We start from the raw sequence: 23835 nt of genomic DNA, 5'->3' as shown, positions 1-23835 counted from the left end.
TAGACAAGGCATGGGCAAACTTCGTCCCTCCAGGTGTTTTGGACTTCCAACTCCCATAACAGCCTTCTGGCTGTTAGGAATTATGGGAGTTGAAGTCCAAAACACCTGGAGGCCCAAAGTTTGCACATATCTGGTGTAGACACATCCTAAGCATGCAAGAAGAGACCAAAAGGGCCTTGAGTCCAGAATTCCATTTCCTCTATTGCCAACCCATGGGGACCTTCCCCAAGTCAGATACGAATTCAAAAATTTCCTTGTGTTCAGTGTGTTGTCAAAGGCTTTCATGGCCAGAATCAGTGGGTTGCTGTGAGTTTCTTGGGCTGTATAGCCATACAGCCTGGAAAATTCACAGTTATCCTCATTGTCCTAACTACAACTGCCTCTGCTCCTCTAGGAAAATTCAATATAAATATATTTGTGGCATTATCGCAGTCACAAATAGCCATTACTCTTTAGAAATTTGTCCCATCTCATTTTCAAGTTGCCCATAGATTTGTCACCACTTAAATTTGTATGGTTTAACTTACCACTGTGTGAAGTACTACTTCCTTTTTATTTGTTTTGAATCCTTGCATTTGGTTTATAATAATAATAATAATAATAATTATTATTATTATTATTATTATTATTTAAAACTTTTATATCCTGATCTTCTCTCAGGATGGGACTCAGACCAGCATTATTATTATTATTATTATTATTATTATTATTATTATTATTATTATATCCCACCACCATCTCCCCGAAGGCACTCAGGGCGACTTACAGATGGCACAAAGTGCCTAAAAACAAACATAAAAGTGAACACAATATAAAATACAATAAAATAAAACACATTCACATATACACATGCACAGTGGATGATACTGGGTTTTAGGCATTATGAGGGAAGATGAGCAAAAACTCCCCCCTTCCTGCTTCCCCACGTTATTCCTAATTGTATATCCTTACACATACATTTTTCTAAGTTGAAACACAATTCACAACTCCAATCCATTGAATCATTTCAGTTGCCCTGTTTTACACATTTTTCTGCTCTACAATCGAATCTGACCCCTTATGCACAATACATAAAATAAGGCAAGATAGACAGATCTGCCCACCATTAACCTAACACTCCTACAAGGGAGGTGCAGAAACTGCTTCAAATAACAATATCTCATTCTGTACCTCTGGTAATCTACTATTTCTCTTCACTTCCTTGTCTTTGAATTATGATACCCACTGAAGAATGGGTCAAGATATTACAGAAGTAGTACTTGCCCTAGAAAACTGCTTTTTCCCATACCTATTTCCCCCCAACAGTCAATAACTGGCCCACCTGAAATGTGTTGGCGTAAGTACATATAGGATCTTGTAGGGCCTCAGACATAGTTTTGCAAGCTTGCTTTCACCCATGTGGGCACAGTCCTGAAAAGGCTAATTGGCCGGTGCTTAAAAGAAGGTTGTTGTTTTTTCCTGTCCTTGGGGGTCGAATTCCAATTTGGGAAGGGTCACCAGGTCCACATTCCAGGGGCGGGCAGGGGGTAAAGGAAGGATACAAGGCGGGTAATAAAACTCCAATTCCTAACATTGGCAAGCTTTCTCACCCAAGGGCAGTTGGACCTTTTGTAAACACCTACTCAGTAGTAAGCCCCAGATCAAGGGAAGTAATAACCCCACTCTATTCTGCTTTGGTCGACGTCACTGGGAAAAATGCCTCCAGTTCTGGGCACCACAATTCAAGAAGGATATTGACAAGCTGGAATGTGATGACCAAAATGATCCAAGGTTTGGAAGCCAAGCTCTACGAGGTTTTCATGGCTGGACTCACTGGGTTGTTATGTGTTTTCCAGACTGCATAGCCATGTTCCAGAAGCACTCTCTCCTGATGTTTCGCCTGCATCTATGGCAGGCATCCTCAAAGGTTGTGAGGTCTGTTGAAAACTTCAGGAGATAATGCTTCTGGAACATGGCCATACCGCCTGGAAAACACACAACAATCCTGGGTATGTTTAGATTGCAGAAAAGAAGGTTAAGAGAAGACATGATAGCCATGTTTAAATATTTGAAAGGATGTCACATTGAGGAAGGGGCAAACTGGTTTTCTGCTACTCTGGAGACACTGAGACAGAACAATGGATTCAAATTGCAGGACACCAGGTTTCACCTAAACATTAGACAGAACTTTATTAAAATAAACAAAAAGAGAAGAAAAGAAAAAAACATGCATAAAAATAAAATATTAACAAGATGTTATACAGCTATCTAATGCAAATCATTTACAAAATATTAATGACTGTACAATTATTACTTCTTATCAAACCCCTACCCCTCTTACCCCACATCCGTGAACCCATCACCCAAGATCTCCGACCCCACTCAAGGTGGATCTCATATCCAACAAGCATCTACCCTTATTTCTCATCTTAATACAGTGGTTCTCAACCCCAGATGTTTTGGCCTTCAACTCCCAGAAATCCTAACAGCTGGTAAACTGTCTGGGATTTCTGGGAGTTGTAGGCCAAAACACCTAGGGACCCACAGGTTGAAAACCACTGTTTTAATACATTCTCTTCATGGGAACTTTCAAGTCTACCTTTGTATTCCTTTCCAGATACGCAAATGCCAGCCTCCATTTATTTACAAATTCTTCATTATTTCCTCCTCTAACACCATTAGTTAGCTTGTACTAGAGTATGTCCAAATGGCCAAGCTAACATTAGAAAGAACTTCCTAACAGTGAAAGCTGCTTGGAGTATGATGTAGTCTCCTTCTTTGGAAGCTTTTAAGCAGAGACTGGGTGGCTATCTGCCGAGAGCGCTTTGACTGTGTTTCCGCCTGGCATGGGGCTGGACTAGATAGCCTTTGGGGTCTATTACATCTCTATAATTCTCAGTTTCTATGCTTTCATGAATCCAAAACACAACTGAAATCCAGGCTGTCTCCTCAAAAGTAAGGCCCAATTGCAACACTTTCTTCAGCTGCAAAAACAAAGCTCAATGCAATGCAACTGCATCCAGGACTCTTTAAAAGCTTATAAACCAGAGCTGAAGAATATACAAGGTCTAAGGTGCAGAAGCAACTTCACTGGTGTGTGTGGGTGGCACATCAGCACTTAAAGCATTTCCAGCTCAGCATTACTTGGCACTGTTGTGCTGGTCTATGGATATGGACCAATTTCTAACAACACTGCTTATTTTGCACCTTCTATATTGGTCATAGAAACCTGTGACTACACAGCCATCTTAACTAATGTGCACATTTTGAGGACTTACCATTAACCACAGAAAGAGGTGCCTTTGGGGTATTTTTCCTCTCTTATTTCTTACTCCAAGGCATAAGGAAAAGTCTCTTTTGGAGTCCTACAAATAGTCTACACTAGGAACCATAGCATCAGCTCAGTTACTGGGGTATCTAGAATGGCTTAACTACAGAATCTTGTCCCTCCTGCAAATTGATTTTCTTAGATTTTCTAAAAAAAGCCATGATTCCAATATTCCGCTACCGAGAGAAAATACATATGAACTGACAGCAACACTTGGAAAATATTCAGAAGACATAAGGGAGATGGGGGGGGGAGGGGGCTTCCAATTTTCTGTGATTTGACACTTTATTGCTCTTCATGACTGCTTTCCAAAAACAGTCTTCACACTCTCTGTGGTTTACCACCTGTCTCTTTTGAAATTTCAAAGTTGTGGGGGCGGGGAAGCATCCATCTTGCACGACCAGACAGAGCTGGTTCTAAATGCAGAATAAAGAGTTTAAAATTGTCCTCTAAACTTATTTACAGAATTATAAGTATGCCCCAAATTGAGTACAAAATCAAGCTTCCTGATAATCCCAGCTTTCATTTAAAGAAGAAGAAAAACACAGACGCAACTCTTTGGCCTTTGTAGTTGTGGAGGTAAGCCACAAAGCATATGGGCATTGTTTTTTAATCGTATAAAGCAGAGTTGTTGACTAGGATTTTCAGTGATTAGAGTAGGGGCTTCTGTAACTTTCAAAGGCATTCCATTTCCATGTTGTACCAAAGTCACCTTTCGTGCTGGGTATTTAATATAAAGTATAGAGCAATGATCCCAACGCTTGCAACATACCAAGGGGGTGAGGGGTGTAGTTTTAATAACCCTACGCTTTGCAATAGCCGTGATCTCATTCATGTAAGAGTTCCTTATTATGTGAAGAAGCAAGACAGGATACTACCCTATACCAGATTTGACTGTGACTGGATTTAGACTGCTATACACTTTCGTTTGAAACTGCTTTATATGGTCAGTGTAAATCCATATAACACAGGTTAACTACAGATTAGTCTACTACACGGACCATATAATGCAGTTTAAAACTGCAGTGTTTGTCAGTCTAGATCAGTGGTTCCCAACCTTTTTTTGACCAGGAACCACTTGACCAGGGACCATTCGACCAGGGGCCACTCGACTAGGGACGTGACCAGGGGCCACTTTGACCAGCGACCACTCTCCAACATTAGTACCAAAAGGGTTAGAAATCGGTTTTTGGTCAATTTTAGATTTGGTTTGGTTATTTGTGGTGCTGTTTCAGAAAACTGCATTGGATAGACCACACCAGCTCTAGTTTCTGATACAGGACATATGCCATCCAGTATTCGCCATCTGCTCACCCACAGAAAACCATATTCAATAATCTAGAGCTGATGTGGCAATAGTAATATTTCATGAGTAGTCAGCCTTTCCCCTCCCGAAATCCCCATTGCCTCGGCACTATAAGAAGGTTTCACGAGACCAGTCGCTCTTGTTGCTGCATGGTCTCGAGGCAACAATGTAGTAATGTTGAGACTGCGGACTGTATTTTCGTCCTTGTGGACCACTGGTTGGGAACCACTGAGTTAGAGGCAACCATAGTCAAGAGAGATTAACGTGCATTGTAACTTTGGACTGCAAGAATAAGACACATCACGGTGTCATATTAGTCACTTGTTCAAATAACTGCTTACTTGTCAACTGAACTTTTTTCAACTTCACCAGGAGGACTTTGGTCAATTTTTGGTCAATTTTAGATTTGGTTTGGTTATTTGGGGTGCTGATTCAGAAAACTGCATTGGATAGACCACATCAGCTCTGATACAGGACATATGCCATCCAGTATTCGCCATCTGCTCACCCACAGAAAAACATATTTAATAATCTAGAGCCACGGATCTTATTTTAGGTCTCGCAGCCCACCAGTGAGCCGCAGCCCACAAGTTGAGAACCACTGGTCTAGATCTAGCCTGGGTTTTGTTTACTTCGACTGCCTGTGGTTCAAGCAGAGCTGTTTGGGAGCTGTTCAGGCCACCTATTTTAACTACCAGGATTCAACATGGGACCTCCAGCATGGGAAGCCTGTACTCTGCTATTGCCCCCTCCACACCTGCGTGGCATAAGGCAAAGAATATCCCTCCTCCCACCTCCCTTTGAAGATGACGTGGTCTTCTCTCTAAGAGGAAGCCAAGGCACCAGGCCATTCGGCATAACTCCATGTCCCCAGACCGCAATGCTTGTCATGTCATTCCTGGATCGACCAAGTCATTTCCCCCTTCTCTTATCTGTACATAAGATCAAAGAAATGCCTAAACAACCTACAGACAACATGGCACGTTCAAGTAGCAAACCAGAATAGCATAGCATAGGTCTGGAACAACAAGTGCTACCAAAAGACCCACACACAAGAACACAATGAAGTCAGACACAACACTGCCGTAAGTGGGGACTGCAGTCTAATCCATCATCAGTCACTCAGAGTTATTAGCCTCCGTCATTATTTCAGTGTTAGAATCACTAACTGTAACTTAACCCTAACCCTATCCTAACACCTAGTAAAATGGCTGGGGTTTCTGGGAGTTGAAGGCCAAAACACCTGGGGACCCACAGGTAGAGAACCAGTGCTAGAGAAACCAATGTAATTTCCCAATGTTGTTGGAAATTCTGGGTAGTAGAAATTGAAGAAATAATTAGCTTGCCTTATGTAATCAACTGCCCAACCTGGAATATTTAAAAATCTCTTTCGAAAGTAACTAGCCACTTGGGCTAATGTTGATGATGAAATATAGGCAATACTTCTTTGTTGACTAGATACGGTGCAATATATTAATTCTGCACTATAAATACCTTTGATATTTGTAGACACTGTTGTTTCTGCAATCTAAAATTCAACTGATAGTCACACAAGTGGATCCTGAATGCTATTATTTCAGCTTTTTTTCGTGTCAGGAGCAACTTGAGAAATTGCAAGTCCCTTCTGGTGTGAGAGAATTGGCTGTCTGCAAGTTCGTTGCCCAGGGAACATCCGGATGTTTTGATGTCTTACCATCCTGAGGAGCTAGAACTGACAGAGGGAGCTCATTCGCACTCTCCCCTGATTCAAACCTCCGACCTGTCGGTCTTCAGTCCTGCCAGCACAAGGGTTTAACCCATTGCGCCATTGGAGGGTCCATTATTTGAACTAAAAGATTTGTATTTCAAGGGCAAAAAGGACAATATTTACTACCCTTTACCAAATGATCAGATCTTACGACTTCAGCCACATATGGGTTTGTATTCTACAGGTGATACCTAGAAGCAAATATGTTTTTGGACATACATTCAGCTTATTTTAAGTATATAAACATGTGCAAGGCCTTTCGCTGCCACCATCCCTCTTCTTTTTTGTCCATTTCATTGCATTTATACTTTAAACCCCAATAAGAGAAAGAAAAAGAATTAAGCTGACCAGAATTGATGTTACCAGTAAGACTGCATCTGTTTTCTACTACAGCTGCCCGCTCCTGAAGAAGCGCTGGTACTTATGCCTCTCCACAGAATGACCTTTTGCTTATCCATGGGATATATCTAAATCCACGATCATGGCCCCACTGCCTGCCCCCGACTTGTACATGAGGTCAACTTACACATGAGCATATACAGTAATAAAGTTATTACCACAACACGATTCTGTGACAACTAATGGAGGCGACCATTCATAAATAGAAATTCTTTTCAGTCTAAAGAAAGTAAGGGCAATCATTATTTCTTACTAGCCATCCCCTGCCAAGCGTTGCTGTGGCCCAGCCTGTGTATATGTGTTGTGTGTGTGTATATGTGTGTGTATATATTTGTGTATATGTGTGTTTGTATATATATGGTTTTGTGCATGTGTTGTAATTTATTTTTTGTTTGTTGGTTTTTTAAGTCTCTTCCGCTGTGTTTTTCAGGTTTTTTTTATGAGTGATGGTCACTTATTGACCTGATAGGTGTACTGTGTCCAAATTTGGTGTCAATTCGTCCAGTGGTTTTTGAGTTATGTTAATCCCACAAACAAACATTACATTTTCATTTATATAGATTTTTTTACCTTATTTATATCCCGCCTTTCTCTATCCTGAGGGGGAGTCAAGGCGGCTTACAATCACACCTCCACGGTGCCTTATAACATACATCAGTTAAAACATAACTTAAAAATTAATAAAGTTATCTTTATTCTAGGCTTAGAGTGACCACTTCCAGTGATTTAACAGTCTTTGCAGTCTGATTAAAAACGGCTTCACTTCTAGAACAAAAGGGAAGAGGTTAAGGAATCTTTAGGCATTGTGAAGTAATTCTGTTCTCAAATATTAGTAGAAAACCTCTCATTACAAGACCCAAGATTTTACTTATATCATTAAAGTCAAAGAAACACTAGTATTATACCCAGAGAGGGTGAAGTCAGAAGCCAGATCTCTTCTCAGAAACTTGTTCTTTACACGACTCCCACTGCATACCTGATTAAGTCACTCAAACTCATTTCATCCCGGAAAGTGTTCAGAAACTGAGAAAATGTTTGTCCTCGAAGTGGCGATTATGATATTTTGGAGTCACCTAACACAGCATTTTGGTCATAACGTGGGTCTCATGCATAATAAGTGCATACACCTTTATTTACTACAGGTCTCTATTCCTGCAATATATCTACTCTCAAGGAAGAAAGGCAGAGAGTACACTGAACACAGAGGGCCCTTCCACACAGCCTATATCCCAGAATATCAAGACAGAAAATCCCACAATATCCGCGTTGAACTGGGTTATCTAAGTCCACACTCAGATAATGTGGGATTTTCTGCCTGGATATTCTGGGATATAGGGCTATGTGGAAGGGCTCGGAGCTAATTCTGTGTGCTACCTCTGTGTTTTACCACTGTTCTTATAAGCATACATGCATCACATTACTCTTGGATCAATTAGACACACAAAACCTAAAACAAAAACAAAGCGACGACTGAGGTAGAAAATACCAAAAAATCAACACTAGTAAGATGATGCATTTTAGATTCTATATTCCTGCAGGTAATCTACCACACACTGATAGATTTTTTATCCAGTGAGCACACATTTTGGGTTCAAGGGTACACGCATGTATAAAAATATTTCCTGAATGACAACTCAACTATGTCAAAACATTCCATATTTTACTCTCATTAACCCACATAATGTAAGACACAAACGAGCTTCAGTTGCAACAAAACAGAATTCAGCTAAAGGGCCTTGCAGAATCTCTTTCACATAGCTGGGAGGAGGAAATAGCCTCATCCAAACAGATTTTTGAAGTCCTTTGTTGTTCAGGCAGAAAGGAAGGAAGCAAGCATTTCCTGGTCGGACAGGAAATGACATTGTTTAGAAACTTGCAGGAAAGAGAATGCAAGATTGATACCAAATATTATAGTTGCCTTACCTAAATAGAGCAGAGGCAGACTATAAAGAGAAAGGGAATTGAAAGAGGGTTTAGGTTTAGCATTGGCATGGATGAATATTTGCCAAAAAATCTCTAATCTGTTTTTCCTCTTACAAGTTAGAACAGTTACATCTTCCCCCGGTGGCACAGTGGGTTAAACCCCTGTGTTGGCAGGACTGAAGACTGACAGGCCACAGCTTCGAATCTGGGGAGAGCCCGGATGAGCTCCCTCTATCAGCTCCAGCTCTCCATGCGGGTACATGAGAGAAGCCTCCCACAAGAATGGTAACATATCAAAACATCCGGGTGTCCCCTGGGCAACGTCTTTGCAGATGGCAAATTCTCTCACACCAAAAGCAACTTGCAGTTTCTCAAGTCTCTCCTGACATGACCAAAAAAATATCTTCAAACAATTATTTCCCTAGTCTCCTTATCATCCCATTTCCATCAAACTGCTACAAAAACCTAGGCTCCCCAGAGTCTCCTCTTTTGAAAGAGAACCTTAATTTTCACTCTTACACACCTTCAAATATCTCAATATACTCCCAGACAACAGGTATACCATTCTGTGCTTTGTACAAATACCAAAGCTGGACAACTTTGGTGCATCTAAGGGATTATATTCACTCCTCCACTGGAAGGTGAAGTCTCCCCAAAATCATTGCCAGAATTCAGCAGTGTGGAAGGAAGAAAAAAGAAATATCACTTACGCTTTAAAAGAAATCATAAAAGAGGACTGCTCCCTGTTTTAAAGAGGAAATCACACTCCCATAAGCACAACTCCCTTTGAAACAGGATCTAATCTCCGCCCCCCTCCCCCACTGCTGTCTTAGAATATCTACCATAATATCAAATCCAGTGGCAGCAAGAAATACAAATACAAGAGGAGGACCAATTGTTGTCATCCCCAACTTAAGGTAAAGGTAAAGATTCCCCTGACATTAAGTCAAGTCGTGGTGTTCCATCTCCATTTCTAAGTCGAAGAGCCGGCATTGTCTGTAAACACCTCCAAGATCATGTGGCCAGCATGACTGCCTGGAGGCTGTTACCTTCCTGCAGAAACAGTACCTATTAGTCTACTCACATTTGCATGTTTTCAAACTGCTAGGTTGGCAGAAGCTGGGCCTAAAAGCAGGACCTCACCCCACTCTACGGATTTGAACCGCCAACCTTTTGGTCAGCAAATTCAGTAGCTCAGTGGTTTAACCCACTGCGCCACCAACTTACTTAAGTCAAATCCCAGTCCCAGTCCCACTCCCTGAAGCACAAAAGATAAGAAAATGCAAGGGTGAAGAAAGGGTGGCCTGTAAGCAGCATGTAACACCCCAACAACCTTTTTGGAGACACCAAAGCCCCTCAGGGTATCCCTCTAGCTTCAAGGCAGGAGAGTCTATACACTTACAAAGGGGCAATTCAAAACCACCATCACAAGAGTGCAGTTTGGCTCTTCCACACTTACCTAAAAACTTCAAAACACAGTGGGTTGAAAAAGTAAATGACTTTATGTCACTTCCAAGATCATTTTGATAAGATGGTGCAGTCTGCTGGCAGAGTGGAAACTGGCCCCCAACCTGAAAAAGTAGCCCATCTTTAAACACTCTGTGTCCTATTGGGCCTGGGACACTAATACATTTTTTTCGTGTCAGGAGCGACTTGAGCAAGTGCAAGTTGCTTCTGGTGTGAGAAAATTGGCCATCTACAAGGACGTTGCTTGGGGTACACCCAGATGTTTTGATGTTTCACCATGAGGCTTCTCTCATGTCCCCGCATGGGGAGCTGGAGCTGACAGTGGGAGCTCATCCACGCTCTCCCCGGATTCGAATCTCCAACCTGTTGGTCTTCAGTCCTGCTAGCACAAGGGCTTAACTCACTGAGCCATCAGGGGCTCCTTACCATTAACGTTCCCCAACTGTTAAGAGCTTATGAAATACCAGCTCCTGTAGATGAATCAGATGTGCAACTTTATGGCTGCTGCCTTATGACAGCCTCCACATTATGAGAAACCAGCCAAGTATTTTCAGAGTTACTACAGACAAAAGAGTTGTGAATTAGCTAAGGGAAACAACCTTGTCGCAGACATATTATTCAACCCAGAAGAAAGGATTTGAGTCACCGGGGGTGACATCTCTTATGCGTCACTGATTGAGAAAGCCATTCAAGTGTTTGAAGGGGAGGTGGGGAGAGAAATTATTACCAAAGTCATCCATTTCCCATCTCCCCAAAAGGAGTGGCTCCAACAAGACACCTGAGCCAAGGAGAAGCAAGTATCGCAAGCTTCTGCCTCACTTAAGACAAAACCAGCTTACCTGATCCACCAGCAAGGCAAGGGCAGCAATCATACATGCAACGACATGTTCAGAAGAATGTATGTACTACTCAAGAGGGCAGAGAAAGGGGCGTGCCGCCAATGAGCAAGGAAAACGGTGCTGTGCCACTGGTTTTCGCCAACTTATATACAGCAGGAGGAGGAGATTCGAGGCCAGCAACTCATGTTGCAACAGGGCTGGCCTCTGGTTGTTCTTCACCAAGATATTCTCCCCTAAAGAGCATTGAACTAAGTGGATTGGGAAGGAAAGTGAAAGAGACGAGAAAGAAAAGTAAGAAATCTTTTTCAGTAAAACTAATTTACTGTCAAGGACAAAATGTGAAATGAGGACAGCCCACTACAAAACAATGGATCTTCTTTCACCCTCTTTCTGGCTAATGAAGATTAATTTTAAGAGGGGAAAAGCCAGGTGCTGCAGTTTTTCTGTTATTCTGGCTCTTAGGCTGTTCTACCTGGAAGAGACCTGCTGTTGACTGTTTCCGAAGGAAATGCATTCCTAACCGTGGGTCATATTCACATGTAACATTTGTATGTGTGGATCAGCCTTCAATGAATACACCGGAGGGGATAATAATAAATCCTAGATCCATCACAGTGTACTCAAACCAGTAATGTAAATCTATTAAATGTTACGAGGGATCAGTTAAAATAGAAAAGAAGATTCATATGAGGCATATCCTATAGAAGAAACTCATAACCTCTATATGTCACTGGAAAAGAACCCCTGGTGGCACAGCATATTAAGCGGCTGAACTTGTGACCCACAGGTCAGTGGTTCAAATCCAGGGAGTGGGGTGAGCTCCCGCTGTTAGCTTGAGCTTCTGCCAACCTAGCAGTTTGAAAACATGCAAATATGAATAGATCAATAGCAGTGGTTCTCAACTTGTGGGTTCCCAAATGTTTTGGCCTTCAACTCCCAGAAAACCTAACAGCTGGTAAACTGGCTCGGATTTCTGGGAGTTGTAGGCCAAAACGTCTGGGGACCCACAGGTTGGGAACCACTGATCAATAGGTACCCCTCCAGCGGGAGGCTAACAGTACTCCATGCCGTCATGCTGGCCACAAGACCTTGGAAGCATCTATGGACAATGCCGGCTATTCAGATTAGAAACAGAGAACCCCCAGAGTCGGTCATGACTAGACTTAATGTCACTGGGAAAACTTTACTAATGTCACTGGACTTCAACTGCCATCGACCCTAGCCAGTTTGGCAAAAGTGATAGCTGGGACCCTATGCTGGTTGCACAACGCAGGTCTGAATTAATGAGGGGAGAACATGTGCGCAAGACAACACAACGAGTGAGAGACGCAGCTACGTCAGAGTCGTGGGAACATTGTTCGCCGGAAAGGGGGAGAGGAAACATTTCTATCCCGTTTACCATGTTCATAAGCTGTTGTTTCTCATTTAACAGTAAATAACTCTAACATTACTTCACTCACCTTAAGCACTATGCTTGGTTGTTTGTTGCCCCCCCCCCATTAATTTTGACTTGTGTTGCACACGTCTTCCCTTCATTAATTCTGATCCGTGTTGCATAAGTAACATAGTATAGGGTCCCAGCTATCATACTTTTGCCCCCAGTTCAGCCAATGGCCAGGTATATGGGAGCTGTGGTCCAACTATTTTCCAGATAATTACAGGTTCCCTACAATTGTTGTATAGACTGATTCAGCAAGATTGTGTTCTGTTGATGTTTTTTACTTTTATTTGTAGAGACTGCAGCAGCCATATGAACTGTCTGGCAAGCCTTATTCAACATTTGGCTTTGTTTGAAGATTGTGGGTGCTGGCAGTAGCTGTGAACTGAAGAACTGCGCAAGGGTGTGTCTCATGGACTTGCTCCTACTTAGCCACAAAAGCAGTGAAAGCTGCAAGGAGGAGAAAGGCAAGCTGACTGATTCTACTAATAGCAAAGAGTATCACCACTAGTTCTTCATCTTCTTGTTTTGAAGTGAACCTGCTTCCATAACACCACATGTATTTTCTTTGCATCTGCCCTGAAACTAGGTTTGAGAAAGAACAAATGGTCCTGCTGTCACTAGTCGTTTGTTCTTCCGACCATCATTATTCCAGTTGTCTTTCCTTCCCAGCGTTCACTCAGATCTTCAGGAACCAGAAATATAAAGACAAAAAGATACACTCACTCATCCACATAGCAAATAGTGCTCCACAGAACCAAAAAAAACCCTTTCTCCATGACGGAAACCCTAGATCAGTGGTTCTCAACCTGTGGGTCCCCAGATGTTTTGACCTACAACTCCCAGAAATCCCAGCCAGTTTACCAGCTGTTAGGATTCCTGGGAGCTGAAGGCCAAAACATCTGGGGGCCCACAGGTTGAGAACCACTGCCTTAGATAGATGAAAGACCAAGGTCCAAAGTCCCTAAGGACAACACTATTTGCTGTCCAAGTAAAGCAATAAGATGGCACCCTCTCATTCCATGGTCAAAATCTGAAAGGACTTGTATTAGCATCTTTCCTACTGGGACAACATCCAATACCACACCTAAAGGTAGCAGACCAGTTCAGGAGGCACAGAGCAAGAGATATGGTACTTTGCCACCTGAGGCAAAACCTTTCATCTGCCTAATAGCAGAGTTACCCTTAATGAATTAGCCAAGATTCATTTGAGCAGTCCATTTAACAGATTTGTAACTGGACTAACTTGTGCCAACTTGTCAGGATATGTTACAAAATACAATTAATAAAATAATTTTACAAAAGGGTAAACATATATCATCCTCATCCTCAGTGGTCTTTACCAAGAGAGACTAGGATGGTCCCATCCCGCTTGCCTTCCACATGCAGATAAAGACCTTTCTCTGACAGCAGATATTTGAGGAAAGATAAGGGACACAGTGCTGGGAGGTTGTGGGTGGGATTCCTTGGGGGACAACTACTTTGAGTTTAAAATCCTATTTAAAGTGTATTAATTGTATCTTAACTTTATTTTAACCTAAATTACACTGTGCAATTTCTGTTTTTTATTTTTTATATCACTCTGTTTTAAGCTGTGACCAAAGTGTGTGATTGTTAGTCACCTTCAGTCCCCACCAGGAGAAAAGTGGGGCAAAACAATAATATAAATACAATAATAAAATATAAAATAAATAAATAAATATAACATTGTTTAAAAGTCGCATGCTACAAAATTATATATTTGATCTCAGTATACAGATAGTCATTTCCATTTCTCACACAACCATGCAAATTAAGGAACAACACCAGCAGAACAGCGTACAATCCCCATTTTAACAAAATAGGGAAGATAAAGAGGAAAAGGAATATTCAATGAGGTCACATAGAAAGATGTTTGGCCCTACTATTATTGCTATCTGAAGACACCTGTGCACTGACTTCCTTTTTTCAGTTCTTGTGGTTGCAAACAAGCCACAAAATCGGAAATGCCACTAGAAAAGGGAATTTTGAGAGAAATCAGCTGTGGCCCATGCTTTGATGACTCAGGCAATGGCAACCATGACATCTAGTCCCCTCCCACCCACTCCACCCCATCATTTCCTGTCCCAATACCCAGAATAGTTTTGTGACCAGCTCACAAGTCTCTTGATTAGCCAATACCTGAGCAGATCCTAAATCATCATGTTTCCTAGATGAATAATCTAAGTCATCACTGATAACATAACTATCACTTAGCATTTATGACCTCAATGACCTCACTGACTGCAACAGATTTGCCGGTCTAGGTTTCAAGTCTCACAATACTGATAAATTTAATCGTCAGTTGGAATCTGAATATCACTCGAACATCCAAGAATAAAACCTTCACCCTTTACCATTTTTCTGCCAATGCTTTTCAACAAGCATGATTCAAATTCAGGTACAAAGGTTTGGATCCAGATGTAGATGTGCTTAAGAGCAGAATCAATGAACAAAAGATGATCAAGCTTAATTTAAGCCTAACTGATTTCAATGGGTCTAATCCAGTGATTCTTAACCTTATTTATTTTATCTCTGCTCCTTTCGCACCACCTACCACTCCTTCCCTGTTGCTGACCAGCCCCGACACCTTGGATAGACCACATCAGCTCTAGATTATTAAATATGGTTTTCTGTGGGCGAGCAAATGGCGACTACTGGATGGTGTATGTTCTCTATCAGAAACTAGAGCTGATGTGGTCTAGCCAATGCAATTTTCTGAATCAGCACCCCATAAAAACCAAACCGAATCTAAAGTTGACCAAAAACCCTTTTGGTACTAATGGAGAGTCGCCCATGGGCAAAGTGGTCCCTGGTCAAAAAAAGGTTGGGAACCACTGGTCTAATCCAAGAATCCATCCTTCTCGGTTCTGCATTGCATGGATCTCATTATTTCAATCTATGGCAAGATTATAAGTACAACCAGATTCATATTATAGGTGCACAATCCATTGATGTCTGTTTGCCACAAGCCCTTTAGTAACACTGCCATTAAACCTAGCTGGCCTTCTAACTACCAATGCTAGCACCTGTCTAATTCACAGAAAGAAGCAGTAGCTTTAATTTGTATGCATGGAAAGGCATTCTGGTTTTCCACTTAAAATAGAACTCTCCACAGCTGAAGGAATCTCCTTGCAGGATGGTTTATTATCAGAACCATTATAAGAAACAGGTGTCTTATGATTTCAGCAATTTCAACCACTTGTTTGCCTCAGTGAAGCTAGAAATGCAGTTGGTCCTCTGCAGCCACAGATTCTGCATTCACAGAATCAACCTCCAATGTGTATGAACAGGAAAACTCCAAAAAGCAGACCTTGATTTTGCCACTTTATATAAGCAACACCATTTTGTTCCACCATTGTATGTAATACAACTTCAGTTCCCACAGATTTAAAAAACATGAGTGTCCTGGAACCAAATCTGAGCAGGTACAAAGGCCCATCGTAACTTTGTTTACAAACAATTTCTAATACAGGGGAGGAAATAAAAACAAACATATAGAAGAGTCTTTAGTTCAGCCTTCCCCAACCCACAGCCCTCCACAGGGTTGGGACTTCAGTCCCAGATAGCCTAGCTAATAGTCAGGAGTGCTGAGAGTGGAAGTTCAAAACATACGGTAAAAGTTGCTTTGGCTTATTCAATCTCCATTCCCAAATTTAATTCACAAAACACATCTGAACCAGGCAATGTCTGAGGTTAGCTTGGGAGTTCTCCTGGACTCATCACTGAGTCTGGAACCCCAGATCTCGGTGGTGGCCAGGGGAGCATTCACACAATTAAAATTTATGCACCAGTTGCGCCCATACCTTGGGAAGTCAGACTTGGCCACGGTAGTCAACACTCTGGTTACATCCCAAATATACTACTACAATGCACTCTACGTGGGGTTGCCTTTGAAGACTGTTCAGAAGCTTCAAATGGGCAGCAGCCAGATTGCTCACCAGAGTGTCGTACAGGGAGCATACAACCCACTTGCTACGTCAGCTCCACTGGCTGCCAGTCTGCTATTGAGCACAATTCAAAGTGCTGGTTTTAGCCTATAAAGCCCCAAATGGTTCCAGCCCAGCTTTCCTGTCCAAACGGACCTCTCCCCATGAACCACCTCAGAGCTTAAGATTGTCTGGGGAGACCCTGCTCTGAGCTCCGCCTCCTTCGCAGCTGCGAATGGTGGGGATGAGAGGCAGGGCCTTTTCATTGATGGCACCTCAGGTGCGGAATTTCCTCCCTAGGGATATTAGATCAGCCATCTCCCTCCTGACCTTCCATAAAAAAGAGAAAATGTGGCTTTTTGTTCAAGCCTTTGGAGATCCTGTGCAATAGATAAATATGGAATCATGTGCAATGATTATTGGAACGGCCCAGAATATGACTTTAGATAATGTAGTTAACAGTGAAGGTTTTGTTTTGTAAGTTTTAAATGTTTTAATGCATTTTAGAATTCTATTTTAAATGTTTATTTTAACTGTACATTGTTTTTGAAGGCATCAAATAGTTGCCTAAGTGTAAGCCTCCTTGAGTCCCCTCCAGGGTGCAGAAAGGTGGGGTAGAAATTTTGTAAATAAATAAATAAATAGTCTACTATGTTTGAAATACAGGTGCACATTTGTTTGAATGCACATGTATGTTTATGTGGTCAGGAAGTACAAAATCTCCAAAGCTTATCACTTCTTTTCCCAAGTCTACTTTGAACCTGACAACAAAAAAGCCATCCTGGCAAAGTTTGCCACTTCTGAAAAAAAAATAGGAATAATGTTAGAAGCACCGCTTAGATGTGGGAAAATGAAAGATCCCTGTCTAGAGAGACAGTGAGGGCAGGAACCGAGCAGCATAGCCAGTTCTGCCACTATTGCTTGTTCTAGTTCAGCCCCCTCCTCCCTTTTACCACAGAGCTGTCAAGACACATTTGTTCTGCCTTGCATCACACACTGTCCTATCTCAAGTATTTAACTATGCTAGCTGGCTGAGCACAGAAGTCAGTTCCTAGTTCATTCCAGATTTCTCCAGCGGCCTGTTGACACTTGCATATCGTGAGAGACCAGTTAGGCAGCAACAAGCCAGGATGTGCTAAACTTATGTTCTTTCGGGATTTTTGGAAACATCTGAGAACTGTTTTGTCTGGGAAAGAACCATGCCCATCACACGTCCCAAACCTTCTCCCAGGACCCCACAAATTTTCTGTATTAAGCCTGAAAGATAGATTTCAGAAGGTAAAGCTCCGACTGTAGATTTGTCTAAGAGGGAATGCTTCTAATAGATTTTATTGCCGACATGTGCAAACCAAGAGCTTCTTGGCTAAGTGGCACTCTGAACCCACGCCTTCCTACAGTGAAACACTCTTTTTAAATCAAGGCCTAGAAGTTCCTAAATTACAGGTAGTTAAGTTTATTAAGAGGTTCCCTGAAGACTGGGGCTGCAGCCACAACAAATAAGTGGCGTTCTCCTTCCAACTTACAGCTATTCTTTGAGAAGTCATAGCTCTCTTTAAAATGGAGGTGAGGGGAAGTCCTTTCATAGTGAATCCAGCCTAGTGTTCTGCCCCACCCCATAGTACAAGCAAGCAATCTACCATTCAAGCGCTCAGGAGCTGAACTTTGCTTCCACAAAAGCTAGCCATAAATGCATGCAACTGCCAAGTTTCATTTGCAATTCAAGTTGAGTATCCCTTATCCGAAATGCTTGGGACAAAAAGTATTGTATAGATATAGACTCATCGATTTCACCAAGGACTTTACATGACTGAGATTGATTATTGTTGTCTTATACGTGCAGATATTGCTGTATTTTACCAAGGGTTTTTGTGAAGTGAGATATTAATGTTGGCTGTTATTGTTTTGTGTAATTGTTTTTGCAATTTTTGTATTTTATACATTTGCACCTTTGAGTGCTTTGTAAGCCACCCAGAGTATTTCTGGGAGAAGGCAGTGGGGTATAAATAAAGTTTGTTATTATTATTTATAATAATGTGAGAGCTGTTCAGCAGTGGAACTCTCTGCCCTGGAGTGTGGTGGAGGCTCCTTCTTTGGAGGCTTTTAAACAGAGGCTGGATGGCCATTTGTCAAGGGTGCTTTCAATGCAGTTTTCCTGCTTCTTGCCAGGGGGTGTGACTGGATGACCCATGAGGTCTCTTCCAACTCTATGATTCTATATACATTCATGATCTTGAAGATGGGACCAAAGTTGAAACACAAAATTCACTTATGCTTCATATACAGCTTATACACATAGCCTGAAGGGTTTTTTTTTTCCTGTGCCAGGAGCAACTTGAGAAATTGCAAGGTGATTCTGGTGTGAGAGAATTGCCCGTCTGTAAAGATGCTGCCCAGGGGACACTCTGCTCTCCGGTCAGCAGTCCTGCCAGCACAAGGGTTTAACCCACTGTGCCACTGGGAGCTCCTGAAGGTATTTATTTTAAAATAATGTTGTGCACAAAGGTTTGTGTAATACTTAAACGTTTGTGTAATACTTAACCATCAGAAAGCAAAGTCACTATCTCAGCCACTGATGTTGAGATATTTAGAGTATTTTGAATTGTGGAATCCCAGATAAAGGATACTCAACTTGCACCGTGCACCCCAAGAGGGCACAGCTGCCTAGGTGGGGGAAAAACGAGTCACTCAGTAGCCAATTGCACTGCCTGTTTACAATCATAGCCATGAGACCTGAACTGGACTAGAGAGAATTAGTGTCTGTTCCTACAAGAAACTCGTCAATCATCACTTTATCTCCCTTCCAATGCTTGGGGAGTTTTAGGCAAAAAGGCTCAGATTCTCCTCGTTGTTTTCTGGTAAGGCAGAATCCAGGTGGTAATAAAGGGGGCAAGGGAGAATGAGAGGTTGGCAGTGCTGACGACAAACCCTCTGTTACTTCCAACCTCACACCCAGACAGACATTCATCAGCCAAAGTGGTGCAGAAAAGAGTGAAGGCACAGGCTGACAATCTCAAGCTTCCTTTGTGTGAAGGGAGGAGATTGTTTCTTTCACACAGGCAGAAATGCAGAATCTCTAGCATTTCAGAAAACATTATTATACTGCCGGGCGGGTGACTGCCGGAACTGGCCCACCACACACTGTGCTGTGGTGAGACCCCGAAGGTATGAAACCCCTCCCCTGCTCCTTTTTGAAGTGCCTTTGTGTTCATGCTCCGGAGGGAGACAGCCAAGCTGTTTTGTAAGGGGCTTGGTATGGCCCTGGGAGAGTGAGAGAGTTATGACCGCAATTCCACAGCATTATCTACCTCGGAGGAACAAGAGAAGGCACAAAATGGCACGGAGGAGCCAGTCCAGGAATGCAGCCGGCTCCTCCAACAGCTGCCTTCTAAATTCTCCCCTCCTTTTGGAATTCTGTCCATTTGCTACCATTATGTGGTAGAACGAACGCAAAGGCTGTGACAATTGTCCCCTTGCTCTTTGTATCTTAGTCTGGCAGGAACATCTTCCATAGGATCCAGGATCAACTGGGACTGCTTTTTCTGTACCAAGCTGGACCTCCTAACCCTCCAAACACCGGGAAAAGATTCACAGACCTTATTAGCACATCATACTGAACAGGAGTTTAACAAAGACAGGTCTGTGCCCTAATGAAGACACAGCCTTCATTAGGGAGGTAGTAGGAAGACAAACTGGATGGACATCAGTAGAGACAGCTCAATCCAGGGTGGATCTCACAGGCAAGAAAGATACAGATGAATGCTAGACAAGGACCTTTTCCAGGACAGAGATGTTTGAAGCTAAATAAGGGCCTTTCCACACGGCACTATATCCCAGAATATCAAGGCAGAAAATCCCACAATATCTGCTTTGAACTGGGTTATCTGAGTCCACACTCAGATAATGTGGGATTTTCTACCTTGATATTCTGGGATATAGGGTTCTGCGGAAGGGCCCTACGACTCAAGATAAGTCCAGGCTGCCAGGGCTTCCCACGATTCAAGGCACAATCCTGGGATGCACTGAATGCCGATAGGATTATGGCCCAATGCTATGGGATCATGAGATGTGTAGTTTTGCAAGGGGCTCATCGAATGCCATTTGAAACGGCTTTCACTGCCATTACAGCCCAATGTCATGGGGTTGTGGGATGTGTAGTTTTACAAGCGTCTTCTGCCTTCTCTGCCATGCAATGTTTGTGCCACACCAAACTACAACTCCTTGGATTCTGTTGCACTGAGCCATGGCAGTTAAAGCGGTGTCAAACTGCATTAATTCTGCAATACACATACACATACACACACTAAAGAGATACATAAACTCCAGATTAATCACAGCAGATGACCCCTCCTTTAACTAGAGCAGGCGAACTTGGGCCCTCCAGGTGTTTTGGACTTCAACTGTTACAATTCCTGTACTCAGGCCCTTTAAGCAGCCGAGGGGGAAAAGGAAGGGGCCTGAGGCTGTTAGGAATGATGGGAGTTGAAGTCCAAAACACCTGGAGGGCCCAAATTGGCCCATGCCTGCACTAGAGACTCCTAAGGCCAGGTCTCTCTTTGCCATTCAGCTCAATGGGCCACCAAGGAGGGGCAGCTCTAAGAAACCTTAAGCCAAACTCCCAAGCTTGGGACGCAAAGCAAGTTGGTAGAAGACACAATGCAGTGAGCCAAGCTCCACCCCAGGACCCTGAGAGCGACCCACACATCCCTTCGCCTGAGGCCAAGAGGCCCACGCCCTCCAAAGGGAGGCTCAGCCACCAGCACCGTCTCTTTCTTTTGTGTGCATGCATCTACACTGGGGAATGGACACAGTTTGGCACCACCTATTGGGGCTCCAGGTTTGGGGAGTGGCCCTCCTTGGCAGAGAAGAGTGAAGACCTTGGTGAAACAACCAGTCTTAGGAACCATGGCAAAGAAAGTAGTTTCGAAGTGCATTCATTCCACAATGTAGATGCACTCTGCTGTTCAGCAGTGGAACTCTCTACCCCGGAGTGTGGTGGAGGCTCCTTCTTTGAAGTCTTTTAAACAGAAGCTGGATGGCCATCTGTTTGGGGAGCTCTGAATGTGATTTTCCTGCTTCTTGGCAGAAAGGGGTTGGACTGGATGCCCCACGAGGTCTTTTCCAACTCTTACGATTCTATTGAAAAGCTGGCCAAGACTTCACCCCCTTTATACCATTTCAGCTTGATGCCTTTTAGCAAACCTGGGCCCTCCAGGAGTTTTGGACTACAACTCCCGCAATTCCTAACAGCCTACCGGCTGTTAGGAATTGCGGGAGTTGTAGTCCAAAACACCTGGAGGGGCCAAGTTTGCCCTTGCCTTGGTCTACACTCAACATGGAATGCAGTTCCAACCCGGTGCAGTTCTATGCTGGAGCAGATCCAGCCAGAGTTGGCTTTGCACTTCCCCCTCCTCCCCTTCGGCGCTTGGCTTACCTTTGCTTCCTTCTCTTCCTCCAACTCTTCCTTGCTTCTAGTCTTCCTTGACCAATTATTATTCTCCTTTCCTTCCTTCCTTTTCTGCTTAGGAATCGAGTTGGAACTTTCTTAAGGTTTCGAAACAAGAGAGAGAGAAAGGAGTGTGTCTTGAGTTTTCCAGGCTGCCTTTCTTCGCAGAGAGCCACCAACTCTGCTCTCTCTCGCGCGCGCGCGCGCTCCCGTTGTCTCGCGCTCCCTCTCCCTCTCTTGACAACTTCCCTTGGACTGGGCTTGCCTTTGCAAGACCCGCGCGCGTGCAGTTGCCTAACAAAGAATTTAAAGCGCCCCACTCCTTAAAAGAGAAGGAAGAGAGAGAAAAAAAACAATGGAATGGAGGGGGGGAGGTAATGTAGGACTCCCCGCCTGCTCCTCTTCCTCCTCCTCCTCCTCCTCTTCCTGCGGGACTTTTCTCTCCTGGCTGGCTTGCTCTCTTTCTTTCTTTGCTTCTCCCCCTTCCTTCTTCCTTCCCTCCCTCCCTCGCTCGGCTCCAACACCTAAAATGGAAGTTGCGCCCAGCCAAAGGCGAGGCAAAGAGGGAGGGGAGGGAGGGGAGGGGAGGGAGGACCGGACCCCCCTCTTTCCCGGAGTGATGTCAGCTCCCGCCCGGCTCCAATGGGAAGCAGGCATCAATCAGGGAGCCCGCCGTCCAATAGGAGATACCATTGTAGCATTTGAGGGGGGGAGGAAGGGAGAGAGGGAAATGGGACAGGACTCACCCAGAAAAGAAAAAGGAAAGAAGGGGGAATGGCAAGGGGCAACTTCTTTCTGCAAAGGCTGTAAAACAAAAGACATCTATGTTCCTGGCAAATCCCAAAGGAAGGAAAACTTCTTTCAATGGGGAATGGGTGTCGTTTCTTCCCATTCAGGGGTAGAATCAGAGAATGATAGAGCTGGGCCAACCAGTCCAACCCCTTTCTGCCAAGAAGCCGGAAAATTGCATTCAACGCACCCCTGACAGATGGCCATCCAGCCACTGTTTAAAAGGAGCCTCCACCACACTCCGGGGCAGAGAGTTCCACTGTTGAACAGCTCTTACAGTCAGGAAGTTCTTAGAATTACAGAATCCCAGAGTTGGAAGAGATCTCGTGGGCCATCCAGTCCAACCCCTTTTGCCAAGAAGCAGGAAAATTGTATTCAAAGCACTCCTGACAGATGGCCATCCAGCCTCTGCTCAAAAGCCTCCAAAGAAGGAGCCTCCACCACACTCCAGGGCAGAGAGTTCCGCTGCTGAACAGGTCTCACAGTCAGGAAGTTCTTCCTAATGTTCAGGTGGAATCTCCTTTCCACAGCCATGAACTGTAGGAGCCATAGAATCATAGAATTGGAAAAGACCTCGTGGGCCATCCAGTCCAACCCTCTGCCAAGAAGCACAAAAATGGCATTCAAAGCACCCCCGACAGATGGCCATCCAGCCTCTGCTTAAAAGCCTTCAAAGAAGGAGCCTCCACCACACTCTGGGGCAGGGAGTTCCACTGCCGAACAGCTCTCACAGTCAGGAAGTTCTTCTGACTGTGTAGCTAGCTACACTAGAATTAATGCAGTTCGACACCACTTTGACTGCCATGGCTCATTGCTATGGAATCCCGGGGTTAGTAGTGTTGCAAGGCTTCTCACCTGCTCAGCCAAAAACTGGGGTGCCCCACCAAGCTACAACTTCCATAGCATTAAGCCACAACAGTTGTAGTTGGTGTCAAACTGCATCCTTTCTACAGTGTAGATCAAGCATAGACACCCGGCCCTTCCACACAGCCCTATATCCCAGAATATCAAGGCAGTAAACACTACATCTGTGTGGATTCAGATAACCCAGGGCCCTTCCGGACAACCCTGTATCCCAGAAATATTATAGGTATTATTATTATTATTATAGGTAAAGGTTGTCCCCTGACATTAAGTCCAGTCATGCCCGACTCTGGAGGTTGGTGCTCATCTCCATTTCTAAGCTGAAGAGCTGGCATTGTCCGTAGACACCTCCAAGATCATGTGGCC

General features: G+C 43.5%; 1 protein-coding gene across 10 annotated transcripts in view; it reads right to left on the bottom strand.

Moving 5' to 3' along the window:
* CTNND1 (catenin delta 1) overlaps positions 1 to 22394 on the bottom strand; it is an 89951-nt gene extending 67557 nt beyond the window's left edge. For 5 of the 10 annotated variants that reach the window (XM_067461790.1, XM_067461803.1, XM_060771609.2 and 2 more), the window contains exon 1: positions 21805 to 22394. The gene's annotated coding sequence lies outside the window, so the exon portion shown is untranslated. The remainder of the gene's footprint in view (positions 1 to 21804) is intronic. The other 5 variants (XM_067461820.1, XM_067461826.1, XM_067461846.1 and 2 more) reach the window with 1 other exon arrangement.
* Between the last annotated feature and the right edge of the window lie 1441 nt (positions 22395 to 23835).

Source organism: Anolis sagrei, chromosome 1 (genome assembly GCF_037176765.1).
Source record: "Anolis sagrei isolate rAnoSag1 chromosome 1, rAnoSag1.mat, whole genome shotgun sequence".
NCBI lineage: Eukaryota > Metazoa > Chordata > Lepidosauria > Squamata > Dactyloidae > Anolis > Anolis sagrei.
Note: the sequence above shows the minus strand (reverse complement) of the source record. Positions and strands in the feature narration are given on the sequence as shown.